Below are 16,157 nucleotides of genomic sequence, written 5' to 3' on the forward strand. Positions count from 1 at the left end.
TCATTGCATTTCCTTTGTCCTTTATTTGACACATTTCTGATATGAATCTTTACTGGGACATTTTCCCCCATATGAGCCCCAAGTTTCACTTTTATTTTGGCAGGGGACCCAAACCCAGAATTCTCCTCCTAGTGAAACTGTAGCCCGATTATTTCCTTTTACTACAGCATGTAAATGACTAGCGAAGAAAGGGCCACAGTCTGATGCAACAACTTTCACTTGCCGTGGGAAGCCTGCCTGCATACTTGTTTTGGTATATTTTTCAGAGTACTGAGCTTCTTATGATCTATATAATATAGATCACCTCCACTCCTTCCTAAAAAAACTAGCTTTTGCTACTTTACAATCATTACTCCACCCATATACAGTAGTCAAGAGTGCTGATAACCAATGGAAACTTTAGGAACTATATAAAGCCGTCCCGTGTCTGCTTCTTAAGGTAGAGAACCATAATTTGTACAGTAGCTAGTATTAACCTCAAAGCAATTTCGCAGCCTGTATCTCAGAGACTCATGCACTAGATAATTTCTTGAATTATTACTTCAAACTTTCTGGAAATGATTATTATTTCAAGCTTTCTGGAAATAGAAGCAAAAATCTAAAGTATTATGATTCTTCCTTTATTCTTTCCATGAGCAAAGAATAGCAGATCATCAATTCAGCTGAATAACTGCAGCATTTGCCCTAAGCCACTCAGAAAGCTCCAAGCTAAGTAGGTATTTATGTCCTAGGCTTGAAAACCATACTCTAACTTCATTGACTTTTATGAATGAAACAGAACACTACAGAATACAAACAATTTCACTATTTTTTTCAGAACTGTAGAATATCCCTAGCCTCTAGATTAATCAATCCAGCCTTGTAAAAATAAAAAGAAAATAATTGCCCAGACAAATTAGTTCTTTGATGAATTAACAGGATGTAAATATCACAACTGTAAAAACATGTCTGTCAAGCAAGCTCTTCAGTCAATCAGAGATAAAGCCTTACCAATTTATTGAATTTTAGAAAGAAAAATCTAAGGGTATGTGTTGGGAGATGTGGATAAGAGGAATGGCAACAAAATTGTAGTTAGTAATGGAGTTTGTAACATTTCTCCTAGTAAACTATTTCTCTTGCTTCAGATTGATGGTTCCATTAGTACTACCAAAGTCACTAGGAAAAATATATGGAAAGAAAAAGCTGAGTTCCATGCATTTTCACTCAAAATAAGTCATACTTCTTTCAGTGGGGCTTATTTCCAGGTATGTGGATATAGGGTAACAGCTAAGGACATGCCAGCTAAGAAAAGGCCCATGGAAAAGAACTCAGCTCCACCACTTATTATTTGGTTCCCATCTTCTCCTTTTGGATTGATTGATTGATTGATTTGGGTGTTCTCTCCATTAAAGCCATTTTTGGGGATAAGCAAACTGGGTGCTTACCCTAAGACATGAACTAAGCTTAGTATTTGATGTTTGTATTGCCAGTGAGCTAAGTGAAAAAAATGTAGTAAATGCTTGTACATATTCTATAGGTTGTTGAAAAATAAAATCCATCATTTAGCTCTAAAGTATGCTTCTTTTTCAACTTCAGTATAAAGGTATTTGTTCTAGGTAAACATCAGCAAAATGCATTCTTTATTTTGCTAGATGGGCAGAAGTTATACAATTAGTTGATATCACAAAAATAATTGGGGAGAGCAATCTGATCATTTCAAGATGCTATTTATCCTATGACCAACTTGGTCTGCTCCCAGCCATCACAAGTCACTAATGTCAATCATGAAAAATGGGCAAGAAGAAATAGGAACAAAGACCACAATGTTTGAAGTGTATTGATAAGGACAGCAACATGCTTCTTCAAGCCCCTTTAGTAGCTGAAAATGCTGCTGGCTATTTCTGTTAAACATATAATTGTATGAGAATGAGCTCACATTAATTTTTTCCTTAAAATTCAATGAAACAGAATCTTCATAGAGCTGCTGTCTGATAAGATGTGGAAAAGGCAACATTTTGTTTATAAATCCCTTCAAAAATGCTGTTTGTCTTTCATAGGCATGAGTGCACACTGAGTTAATTAACCCTTGCTTTTGTAATAACATCCTTTAAATGTCAATAGTAGCCAGATCTCAAACAAGAATATATTCCAAGCACTTCACCATGCAAAACAACATCTCAAAGAAACTCTAATCAAAGTTTAGAGTGGGGGGGGGGAATCAAATTGTTCCTGTTGCTTAAAAGTAAAAGCATTACTGTGTTTTACCATGAAGTTTAGTGAAAATAAAATTAAACTTAGAAAGCAATTGCAAATGGTACTATGTTTAAATCTGTAAAATAAGAACCCTAGTTCACCCAGGACCATTCTATATCACAGTACCTGTAAGAACTGACACCATTAGTCCCAATAATGACCTGACTCATACACCGTTGAAATATGCAGAATTCAGATTTATTGAGATTAGTGTACATATCAAGAGAAAAGCTGCGATTGAAAGCTTTTCCACCTAAACTAGCTAATTAAAACTTTCCATTTACTCCTCTCCCCCCTTTCTTTCTCTTCCCACCTAACTCTAACACCATACCAGGCACAGATGTCTTCTGGCAGTATGACCTTGACTCCCTCCCTTCCATCCCAAACAGAGAAGATTCACACTCCTTGCAATTCCCTGTCCCATCTGGTTCTTGACACACGTTGACTCATCATGGCAGGCGAATACGATCAAACAATTCAGCAATCATTTGATTGTGGAGTCTGACAGTACCCAACACACTGGTAAGAAAGCCATCTGAATAAATCATAGAATTGTAGAGTTGGAAGGATGTGTGTGTGTGTGTGTGTTTATATAAATCCCCAGCAGTAGTCAGACTGTATCCTAGCATTGCCCCCAAATAAGCTGAGTTCCACACTACATAATTTCTGAAATGGCTCAGGATAAATGAATGGATGAATGAAACCGACCAAAGATGAGGGATTTCCTTCATGTGACTAAACTCAAGCTGACTCACACTGGTAATACTTAGAATCCTAGAGTTGGAAGGGACCATCAACCCAGGCCCCTGTTCAGTACAGGATCTAATAGAGCATTTCAGAAATCTGATCATTCAGCCTTTGTTTGAAGATCTCTAGTGACAGAGAACTCACCACTTCATGTGGCAGCCTGTTCCATTGGCTGACAGCTCATCAATGAAAAAGTTCCTCCTTCTGTCTAGCCTGAACCTTCTTTCTTATAGTTTTAACCCACTGATTCTGCTCATGCCCTCTGGGGCAACAGAGAATAAATCCATTCCTTCTTTTATGTGGCAACCCATTCATATATTTGAAGAGTGCTATCATACCACCCTGCAGTTGTCTTTCATGTAGGCTAACCACACCCAGATCTTTAACCATTTTCATATTTCTTGGTTTCCAGATCCTTCATATGATTTCCAACCTTCCTGGATACTTATGTCCTTAAGGATTTATCCTATGACCACCCTGAATGCACTAAGGGAAGACTACACATGGACAACTGGGACTCTTCTTTATTGTTGCAGGAAATAACATATTTGCTTTTTTCTATTTCTATTTTCTTTGTATAGTATTTTCAATACTATAACAATAAATATATAGACAAAATTATTATTATTATTATTATTATTATTATTATTTGAAAGAGTTTTTCTCCCTCCCTATTTTAACAGAATCAAGATGGAGCAATCTTGAGTTTCTTTCTGACCCCCTCCTATATTTCAGAGCTAAGCTGGTATTTATTTAACTGCTCTTGCATTCCTTCTTCAAGATCATCTCTGTACTCTTCTACACTGCTCATCAAAATCTGCTTTTCTGAAGCTCAGTGTGCAGGTCTGACTCTTCTCGGTTGCTCCTCCTCTGGATATCACAAATTCAAAGATAACACAGTCACTTTTCCCAAGGAGCCAGTCACCTTCATTTCTTCAACCAAGTCCTTCCTTACCAACAAGCCAGGATAGCAGAGCCCCTTGTTTTTTCTTCCACTTTCTTGCAAATAGGACTAGAACTTTTTGGACCTCTGACTTTTGGCAGAGTTAGATTCCCAGAAGATGTCAGGTTAACTGAAATTCCCCATTAAAGTTATTGCATGCCTCTTTGAAAGTCTGGTAATCTGACACAGAAAGACTGGTCATCTGTATCTTCTGCCTACCCAGGTGGACCATAAACTGCCAAATTATATCACCTTCTCTCTTCCTCTCTCCTTTTTACTTTCACTCAAATCTTTTCAATAGGATTTCCTTACTCTAATTCTTGAATTTCTGTTCATTGTTTTCTTTATATATAGTGTAACACCCCAACCCTTTTTCTTCAGTTTGTTTCTTTTGAATAAACTATAGCCTTCCAGTGCTGTGTGCTAATCATGACTTTATCCCACTAAGTTTCAGTGATGCCTGTCACATCATAATTATCTTCCTGAGTAAGGATCACTAATTATCCCTGTTCTCATGGTTCATTTTCTATACTCCGTGCACTGATGTAGAAATATCTAGATTTTGAGTACCACCTAATGGTGTCTCTGTTGTAGTGTCTTGCAAAACTCTGAGTCCTCACCTGGCCTCCTACTTTTCCCTTTGAGCTCTTCTTTTTTGGCCCTAATCCTTGGCTGCATATTCAGTTCTGGGATTTTGCCACCTTCCACCTTTAATTCTAGTTTAATATTCTCCTGATTAGATTGGTAAGCTATCTGCCAAACACTTATTTTCCAGTTTTTGTAAGATGTATCCTGTATCTTCCCAGAAATTATTCATGAAGTAGTATTGGCTATTGTCGTAAAACCCAAACCTTTCTCACTGACACCATCTCCATAGCCACTTGTTGATTTCTGGGTTCCTGTTTTGTCTTCTTGCATCATGACACTCAACTGGAAAGACTGATGAAAAAATGAACTATGCTTCCAGTTCCTTCAACTTCCTGCCTAACACCTCATAGTTTTCAGAGATTTGTTCAGGTTTCTTCTTCATGTGTTCCCATCTGATTCAAGGGGAAAGGATGGTTGTTAGTGGATTTAAATAACCTTGGTGACCTCTCCATCATGTCCTGGAAGGCAACACACTTTTCAAGACATCATATCAGTTTTGCACACAGCTACCTCAATTCCTTTTAGGATGGAATTACCTACCACCCTGATATGCCTCAATTTTTTAGAATAGTTCTTGGGCTTTTTTGATCCATGGATGCCCAAGTGTCTTCTACAATGTTCCCTTACTAAGCACTAAGATTGTGCAAAAATCTAATTTGGCAAGTTAATGGGACATCCAATTAGATTTCAAAAGTCTAATTAGATCATAAAATTGAATTGGATGACTTCAGATTGAATCAGGTTATTCAGATTATTCTGATCATGGGCAAAAAAACGGTCTTCACAACTCAATTTAGGAGCTTCTTTACATATGTATAAACAGATTTTTCCAAATCATTTTCGAAATCTGGAATGAATCTGCTTAATTCAGTTTAAACATTCAAGCAGGATCAGATCAATTTTCTGATTCAAATTAACAATTTTGATTTTAACAAATTAACAATAATTAACACATTAATGGGACTATTAAACAACAGAGGGATGCCTAAATGGTTTGAATTCTTCTAGATAACAGCAAAAAACACCCAATTCATAATACGTAAAGTGCATTCAAAATGTTAAACAATAGCATATTGTTGGCCTTACTCTGACTATATAAATGAACTCAGAAATTTATCTAGCACATAGAGTAATATCTATCCTAAAATGTCACTCAAGGTAGTACCAAAGTATTTCCAGCAAAGCAAAAATGCTTCCTGAACAAAGAACAGCTTTTCCCAAACCCAGTACCCCTCAGATGTTTGGACTACAATTCTGATACCAGTAATTCTTAACCAGACATTGCCCATATTGCCTAGGAATTATAAGAGTGAGTGCTGATACAGATTTTTGTTTTTTACAGTTTTGACTACAGCACAACAAATGGCAGCACTATAGCAACCTCTGTAGAAGTTCCTATGCTAACAGAATTTCAATGTATCCCCGGCTCTTAAGGATGATGCCATTCCAGTGCTGTTTTTCCAGCAGGCTTTGTTTCAAAAAGAACGTAATTGTTACTTGGATGCTGAAGGAAGAAGCAAACCACAGCAATGTTGTAAGGATCACATTTGTGGGAAAAGACAGACAAAGGCACAGAGGATAAAATTACATGCAACTCCATTTATGAAAAATGTGGTCACATAGCACATTAAATATTTCATGTCATAGATAGAAAAGGTTATTGCGTGAAGAAAAAGGTCAATGAATGAATGGTGATAAACATTAACAGAACTATCTGTTGCTATAGAAGCTTCACTGGAAATATATTTAAATGCAAGTACCAGAGTGCAAATGCAGTTAAGCACAGTGATGTTTTTCTCTCCCACCATGTTTACTGTTATATCAACTTCTGTTACTAGGCTGCACCATAAAAAGAAAACAAATTATATTATGTCATTTCTGGTTTCCTTGACCTTGAAAGTCTGGGGGGTTTTTTTCTGTTAAACTCATGAAGATAAACCACCTGCATGAAATGAAAGCATGAGACCAATTAGGCTGATACAAGACATTGTAAGCACATTGCCTGACTTTTTCTTTTCAGAATTGAAAATGCTGCAACCTCATATGAATGAAGCTCAGGGAAAGTCAAAATGTTAAGAGAACGGTTAAGGACTTAGGGGGGAAAATAGGTGATTCTTCTCAGGAGAGAAGCCAATATAGCCGGTTCTCTGCTGCAAAAAGACCTGCCCATAATGGTTGGCTGCAGGATTGAGGAGATTTTTTTTGTGGGCTCCCCATCTGTTGCAGGGCTCTTGCAGGTTTATTTGGCAGTAATAACAAGAAGCAGCAGTTCCAAGCCATACCAAAATAGTTCCTTACCATTTTATTTTCCCATCATACTTTAAAGTGACATTGCATTCAATATTCAAAGTGTCAATGTACAGCCAGCTGAAAGTTCTGAATTTCTCTAATAGTTCTTGCCTTTTTAAGTAGTAAAAGGCTAATCAGATGTTTCCATAGAACCATACTCTACACGGTTCTAAGGGTTTGTTTTCATGTCTCCCTAACCGTGGCACAAACAGAACCCAGTAACTGGGAGTTTTTTTCTGCCATGCCTTCATGATACTGCCTTTGTCTCATCTTTAGGTCACAGCTGAGGCAGCTTGAAAAGTCCTCCTCAGCATTTCTACTTTTGACGCCCTGTTGTCTGTCTCCTCCTGGCACAATTTCTGCTATGGATACAATGTGGCACACTTTACTGACAATATGTTTGTTCATGTGGTCAGAAGTAGGATTTTCTCAGCTCATATCGGCCACTTCACGCAATTGTGGCCATGCCCCAATCCCTCCGGTCTCTGGGAACTGCCCTCCATAGCTATTTTGGATTCAGCAGGCCTAGGCCTTCAGTCTAATCCACCTGGAATCTGGATATGTTCTTCTGAAATTAGGAGTTGGGCTTTATCTGAAGATTGCTTCTGTGTTATAATCCCACAGAAATCCCAGTAATGTTTCAGTAAGTACTAGGCGGGGCTGTTACTGTTCTTTGAAACTGCTGTATTGTTTATAATTTCAAGGCAAGTATTTCCTTCAGTACCTCAGGGAGACTTTTCTCTGCCTAAGCACATATAGCATCCGATTGCTAGGCTATAGTCATCAGCAAAATTACCTGAAAAAGGACCGTGTTCAACTTTATCCTATTAGTTTCCTTGCCCACAAGGAAGATGCATTATTGTGAGGTGGGTGTGAGCAATTAGGCTGCCAACTGTAAATATCAAGAACATTCAGTTTAATTCTTAAGCACATTTGCCAGTAGTGGGTCCTTTTGTTGTTGGTAAGAAATCTGATAAATTGGCTTAAGATAATGTCATTTGATCCCTGTAGCAATTTATTTTTACTTTTTGTGGCTGCTTTGCAATTTTACCACAATCCTCATGGCCCAATTGTTCACCCTCAGCCACCTCCACAAGAAAGAAACATATTGAAATAAGATAAAAGTCGGCAGTTAAGGATTTAAATGTCAATGAAAAAATCACAGCATAAAAATTTGTTTTAAAAGTTGAAACAGAGGAGATAAAGGAGTCTCAATATACTGCAGAGCATCCACCCACACTCAGCCCTTGCATACGCCCCAGCCCCTTCTGCATCAGTGCTTCAGCATAATAAACATTTGGGGTTTGGTAATCATTACTCCATTTCAATAACATTAAATAATAAATGCTTGCTATGTGCTTTGTATATCATCAGGTGTGGGTAAAGTACTAGTGAAGTACTAATAATAGCAGTGTGATTGCACCCTGTTCAGTTTTGGTGGATTGTTGCAGAGGGAGGAAACAAGGCTGAAAATAGTTCCATCACTATAGCACTGCAAGTAAAAACTCTTGTTGCCCCGTTACTGTTGTGTAAATTAAGCCAGCAGCCAAGACAGTTGCATAATCAAAGAATAATTTAGGTAAACACTTCAGCCAAGGAAACAGGTTGCTTCAATGATTTTTTTCAAAGAAGCTCACAGACTTTTTCTGCTTATTATATTTTTACAATGTCTTATTCTGTTTTATTTCAGGGATTAGTCTCACTAAAAACAACCAATAAGATTTAGAAAGGGGGGGGGGGAAGAAAATTATTTTTAAAGTGAACCCAGAGCACCATCTACTGGGAGGAGAAGAAATTATTCATGGTTTAAAGGAATATCCTGAAACATATACAGGTAGTCCTTGTTTAGTGACTGCATTGTTTAGTGACTGTTCACAGTTATGAGGGTGATGAAAAAGTAACCACCAATCCTCACATTTATGACCTTTGCAGGTCTGTAAAGCAAAGGAAAGCTGAAGTAAGATCATAAGCACAGTCACTGTTTCACTTAGCGACCACTTCGCTTAGTGACCAAATTGCCTTTCCCGACTATGGTCACTAAATGAGGACTACCTGTACACATACAATAAATAGAGGTGTACAAACCACATGTGAGGTTATATTTATAAAACAGCCAATAAAATCCACCATATTTTATGTTAGCTCTCATGTAACTACATAGAATTGCAGGCATCAATATCAAAAGGAAGGTAATAATTTGTAATTTACGTTGTTTAATACTTGAAAAGTATACTGGAAAGTTTAGCTGTCATGCCAGGTCTTTTGGTTTTAATGTTTTTTTATTATTATTATTATTGTAGATAGATGTTGTTTTATTTGGGGGTTGTGAGCTGCCCAGAATTTTATTTGAAATGGGTAGCTATATAAAGATTATAAATAAAATAAATAAATACAGCAGAAATTTCACCAGAAATGGTGAAGAAAGTATTTTATATCCAATATGGAAAAATCAAATAAAAATAAATATCAGAATAATATTTCAGTATATTTTTATCAATGCTATTAGTGTGAAAGCATGCTATTTAAATTCCCTTACTCCCGTGTCCTATTCTAAAATATATCTGCTTGAAACAGACAAAAGCAAAAATGATGACGTTAATATTGCATCTGCTACTATGGGAAAATATGCAGCTGAAAGGACTGAAATTACTGTATGTTGCAACCTAAAAGAGAATGTTTGTAAAATTGTATCATTGGTACATGACACCAGAAAACCTATCTAGAATGTATAAAGGTACTTCAAATCTATGCTGGAAATGTGGAAAATATGAAGGGTCATTTTATCATGCTTGGTGGACTTGTAAAAAGGCTAAAACCTATTGGGTTCAAATACATACATTGATACAAATAATTTTAAAGATTAATATTCAGCTGAAACCAGAACTTTTCTTGCTGGGACTAATGGACAGACATCTAGAAAAGACTCATGGAAGATTGTTTTTGTACATGGTAACTGCAGTGAAATTATTATATGCACAAAGATGGAAAGACTCAGAAATACCACAATGGAGGAATGGTTGGTAAAGATGACAGAATTTGCAGAGATGGCAAAACTTACTTGTTTGATTAGGGGAAAGACAATAACTACATTTGTTAGTGACTGGAAACCCTTTATAGACTTTTTGCTGAAAATGGAAAAAATGAACTATGATTTATGAGTTTGATTATTAGAAAAGGTAGAATATGGAAAGACAAGAGCCATGATGTAACCTTAGATAGAGAGGATAAAATATAAATGCATTCATAACTGCTGTAAAGATTGGAAGCCACTTCTTTATATCTTTTTTTTCTTTTCTCTTTCTTTTTCTTTCTTTCTGGTCTTTTTTTATTTCTTATTTACTTATCGCTTTTATTTTACTTTCTTTTTTCTTTAAATTTGTATTGTTTTTATTCTGTAAAAAAATAATTTAAAAAAACATTGCATCTGCTGCCAAAGTCACATTATCCATAGGAATGAACAAGTTGAAGTGATTAATGAACAAAGAATCTTCTCAGCCATTGTCAACCATTTCAATCTACAATATAGTTTAAAATCTCTATACTAGTGATGCTGTGAAATTTAAATAAAACTTGAGAGAAACAATTTGAGAGAGAAAAGCAATGTGGGGGGACTCAAGTCCCCTTTTCCACACTATATTTTTAATTATCTCCTATCCCAGGGATCAGCAACTTTTTCTGGACCCCCAATAATATTTTTAAATCACCCCAAATACTGCAAGTTTCTCAAATTTTGTGAAACTGCACTGAGGGGGCAAGGGGAACAAAGGACTCTCAAAATTTATGTATTCTTATATTATGTTTTGTATAGGAACACAGGAATGTTGTGCAATGTGCAATGTCAAATTTAAACATTAATTAATTAGTTATGATGTGGTTCATCAATGCTGTTTAATATTTTGCTTCTAATCCACCAGTATCTGAAGTTCTCTTACAAAGTTATTTACCATATTATTTTTAAATAACAAAACAGCAATATGTGCAATGAATAAATAAGTAGCATAGGAAAAATATAAAACATAAAACCCCAGTGCAGAACTGGGGTTAAAACAAACTTGAGTACAAACACAGAAACTATTTTGCCTTGCTGCTGCTAAAAAGACATTAATGTATGTGCCAGCTATGCCTCTCTAGGAGGCTATACCACAAGCTAGATCCTACAGTCCAGATGTAGAGGGCATAGGGACACGAGGGAGAACCGCTACCAAGGCAACGATCGGAACAATGGGCTTGAGCCCATTCCAAGAAGCTAGTTTGAGTAAACATCTGAGGTCCTTCCCAGGTTTCTTTCTTAGGCTGGTCTACCTTGTAGGGCCGACACCAGAAGACCCTTATAGCCACCAATATAACTTCACTTTTAAGTCCAATTCGGAAATTTCACTGAAAATGCCATTGCCTCTCTAAATTTGCCTTCCCTTTCAAAGCTGATTTCTAAGGGGTCCTCCCCAGAAGGGAGTTCCTACTCTGAAGAAATGCACTTTGGCAATGACAGAAGGCAGAAAGGGGGTAGAACAGCCCAAATGATCAAACAAGGGAAAAGTCTGTGGAAAGGAAAGCAGGTGTTAGTGCTTTTCCCCAGCCCAAAGTGTCAATTGCAGGCATATTGGCAAGGCCCATTACCATGATAGAGAGGATGGGTCTCTGTAAATAAAACTGTAAATAAGATAAGTCAAGGCAAGGGTATCGCTAAAGTCCAGACGGATCCAGATTTAAGTAGACAACAAATCTGAAAGGAGTTTTAGAGGAATATAGGAGGTATTCATCAGTAGACAAAGTACTGCCGCCTTAAGAAAATTATTCAGCTTTAAAAGCATTACAGTTGAGTTAGTTAAAAATGCCAATTACTATATATAAACTAAATAGCTATAGAATTATATTGCTATTATACAGTTTAAAAAAGATATTCAAGCTTATATGAAAAAATATATAATGGGAACAAAAGAGAAAAGTAAAACCCTACACTAAAGCAGCTGGGGGGGAGCAAAAAATGACACCCCCTCAAATATCTGGGGAAAAAAATCTTTATAAAAAGAACAACTAAACTAAACTAAACTACAATTATTATAGTTCTAAATATATATTTTAAAAAATATTTAAAGAAGAAAAAAAATCTGCTACAAGTAGTCCTCGCTTAACGACAATAATTGGGACTGGAATTTCCATTGCTAAGAGATGCAGTCGTAAATGGCAATGTCACATTTATGATAATGATAGCAATACTGGCAGTCCTAGTTGCTGTCGTTAAGTGAGGCTCACAGGTCGTTAAGTGAGGACCTCCTCACAACGTCCTGCTGGCTTCCCACAAGCAAAGTCAATGGGCAAGCCAGCAGGAAGTCGCAAGTCCCAGGCAGCTTGCAAGTGGGCTGGCAGGTCTGGGAGTGGCTGCTGCCAGGTGGGGGAGGGTGCACAGAAGGCCACTGTGGGCAGGGTGCTGCGGACATGCAGGCACTATGGATCCTTTTTTTAAAAATAAATAATAATGAGTCATTCTCTGTTATCCAAGGACCATCTTTTTCACTTTTTCAGTAAATACTATATAATGCAGGAAATGAATTGTAATTCTTTTTAAACAGCGAACAAAAAGCTTACATCATTTAAAAATACAGTGCAGGTAGAACTATAGTTGGTAATGTTAGCCATAAAGAGAGGTACTTTTTTTTAACATGCTTTGTTAAAATAAATGAGATAATTTTTGCAGCTTATCAGTTGGATAACTATTTCCCACATCTGTTAGTTTTAAGTAATATTTTATGTGCTTTCTGGCACTTAACTGAAAAAAAATCAAGTCCATTTATGTGAATACATATTGTTTTCATTCTTGATAATGCGATTCGGGGGGGGGGAGGCGACCTATTCTATGACATGTGGTTCTTAAAGACTATTTCTTTTATTATCTGAAATGATAATAAGTAGAATGAATTTATTTCTTTTTAAAAGCAGCTAAGGTTTAATGAATTATAGTTCAAGGCTACTTACTTAGGGGATCTGTTGTCTACAAATGTCTTGTTTCTCTCAGTGTGACAAGCAAGTCTTGCTACTCACTCACATATACACAGACTTCCATATACCTTTCTGGGAAAACTACCTTCATTTAATTCTGATTTATACATCAAGAAATATCAGAACAATCAATCATGAAGAGTTTAGATAGTGCCTGCGGGGTGTCAATAACCTTCTAGTCTTCCTGCCACCTAGAATTCAAAAACCTAAGTCTTAAGGACATGTTAACACACACACACATGAACACACACACACACACACAAACCATATCTTATACCATGAATTTATTTGGAATAAATCACAGTTACCTTCAATAACTGCTTTCAATTTTGAAGTGTTCAACTTTGCTTTAACTTCTACATTTAACTTCCACAAATGGCACAGGCAACTGGAAGTGGTATTGAAACTTTACTGCAGGGTTAGGGCATTTACAGAGTGGGATCCCTAGAAATCTATTCTGTTCCTGTGTTGTTCAAGATGTACAGGAATAATAAATGAGATGTTTGAATATGGACATGGATTTTTTTTCAGTACAATATCCCTGTCTTTTACCGTTGAATCAGGTGAGATGGAATATTTTTATGTTTAGGGGTAGAAATGGGCTAGAATAGATTCAATACACTGAAATTTAATCATGATAGAGCAGTTGACTGGTGGTTGGATTGCTCAAGGAGGGTGATGTTTTACCAGCTCCAGAGAAGATTACACTCTCCCTAAAATATCAGGTAATGTACATAATGGTTAGATTGATAATCTTAGCCTCAAACATATTAAGGCCTTGACAGCATGCAAGACCTTCTATAACATGTTTCTGTTTAACTACTAGCTAGTTCTAGCTAGTCAAACATTCTGTTACTATCTTGGGTAAATGGATGCTTATGAAAAGCCAAGACATGAACATAATAGCACCCTGATATTGTTAATCTTTGCAACATATATAAGAGGCATATTGTGTCTGATACTGTCAGAGTACCATTACTAGCTAGAAATTCTCAGACCAGGAATGGGAGAATGTGAAACATGCAATTCCTACTAATGAACATGTAGGGGAAATGGAAAACAAGAACCCAACTATAGGAATGTGCTTGATTTGAAGCAAAAGGTGAGATATACAGTAAGTTCTGTTTCAGTCTCAAGCTATTTCTCTCTCCCTTTATTCTGAGTTCTTTCTTATTTTTGTTTTCTTCTTCCTTTTCCTCCTTCTGCTTCTCTTGATGTTGTTGTTGTTCAGTCGTTAAGTCACGTCTGACTCTACGTGATCCCATGGACCATAGCATGCCAGGCCTTCCTGTCCTCCACTGTCTTCCGGAGTTTACTCAAATGCATGTTCATTGCATCGGTGATGCTATCTAACCATCTCATCCTCTGCCAACCCCTTCTCCTTTTGCTTTCAGTCTTTCCCAGCATCAGGGTCTTTTCCAGTGAATCCTCTCTTCGCATTAGGTGGCTAAAGTATTTGAGCTTCAGCGTCAGTATCTGTCCTTCCAATGAGCAGTCAGGGTTGATTTCCTGTAGAATTGACTGATTTGACCTCCTTGCAGTCCAAGGGACTCTTAAGATTCTTCTCCAGCACCACAGTTTGAAAGCACCAATTCTTCAGCGCTCAGCCTTCCTTATGGTCCAACTCTCACAGCCATACATTACTACTGGGAAAACCATAGCTTTGATTATACAGACCTTTGTCGGCAAGGTGATGTCTCTGCTTTTTAATATGTTGTCTAGGTTTGCCATAGCTTTCCTCCCAAAGAGCAAGTGCCTTTTAATTTCATGGCTACAGTCACCGTCTGCAGTGATCTTGGAACCCAAGAAAATAAAATCTGTCACTGCTTCCATTTCTTCCCCTTCTATTTGCCAGGAAGTGATTGGATCAGATGCCATGATCTTAGTTTTTTTAATGTTGAGTTTCAAGCCAGCTTTTGCACTCTCCTCTTTCACCTTCATCAAGAGGCTCCTTAGTTCCTTTTCACTTTCTGCCATTAGGGTGGTATTGTCTGCATATCTGAGGTTGTTGATATTTCTCCCAGCAATCTTAATTCCGGCTTGTGATTCATCCAGCCTGGCATTTCTCATGATGTACTCTGCATATAAGTTAAATAAGCAGGGTGACAAAATACAGCCTTGTTGTACTCCTTTCCCTATTTTGAACCAATCAGTTGTTCCATGTCCAGTTCTAACTGTTGCTTCCTGACCTACATACAGGTTTCTCGGGAGACAGGTAAGGTGGTCCAGTACTCCCTTCTCTTTAAGAATTTGCCACAGTTTGTTGTGACCCACACAATCAAAGGCTTTAGCGTAGTCAATGAAACAGAAGTAGATGTTTTTCTGGAACTCTCTTGCTTTTTCCATGATTCAGTGAATGTTGGCAATTTGATCTCTAGTTCCTCTGCCTCTTCAAAACCCAGCTTGTACTCAGTTCATATATTGCTGAAGCCTAGCTTGTAGGATTTTGAGCATAACCTTGCTAGCTTGTGAAATGACTGCAATTGTGCAGTAGTTTGAATATTCTTTGGCATTGCCCTTCTTTGGAATTGGAACGTAAACTGACCTTTTCCAATCCTGTGGCCACTGTGGAGTTTTCCAAATTTGTTGGCATATTGAGTGCAGCACTTTAACAGCAACATCTTTTAGGATTTTAAATAGCTCAGCTGGAATACTGTCATCTCCATTAGCTTTATTGTTAGTAATGCTTCCTAAGGCCCACTTGACTTCACTCTCTAGGATGTCTGGGTCAAGGTCAGTGACCACACTATCATGGTTATCAGGGACATTAAGATCTTTCTTGTATAGTTCTTCTGTATATTCTTGCCACCTCTTCTTAATCTCTTCTGATTCTGTTAGGTCCCTGCCTTTTTTGTCCTTTATCATGCCCATCTTAGCATAAAACGTTCCCTTGATATCTCCAATTTTCTTGAAGAGATCTCTAGTCTTTCCCATTCTATTGCTTTCCTTGATTTCTTTGCATTGTTCATCTAAGAAGGCTTCCTTATCTCTCCTTGCTATTCTCTGGAAATCTGCATTCAGTTGGTTATATCTTTCCCTTTCTCTCTTACTTTTCACTTTCCTTCTTTTCTCAGCTATTTGTGAAGCCTCATCAGACAGCCACTTTGCTTTCTTGCATTTCTTTTTCTTTGGGATGGTTTTAGTTTCTGCCTCCTGTACAATGTTACGAACCTCCATCTATAGTTCTTTAGGCACTCTGTCTACCAGATCTAGTCCCTTAAATCGATTCATCACCTCCACTGTGTATTCACAAGGGATATGATTTAGGTCATACCTGAATGGTCTAGTGGTTTTCCCTAGG

Source organism: Candoia aspera, chromosome 5, assembly GCF_035149785.1.
Source record: "Candoia aspera isolate rCanAsp1 chromosome 5, rCanAsp1.hap2, whole genome shotgun sequence".
Taxonomy (NCBI): domain Eukaryota; kingdom Metazoa; phylum Chordata; class Lepidosauria; order Squamata; family Boidae; genus Candoia; species Candoia aspera.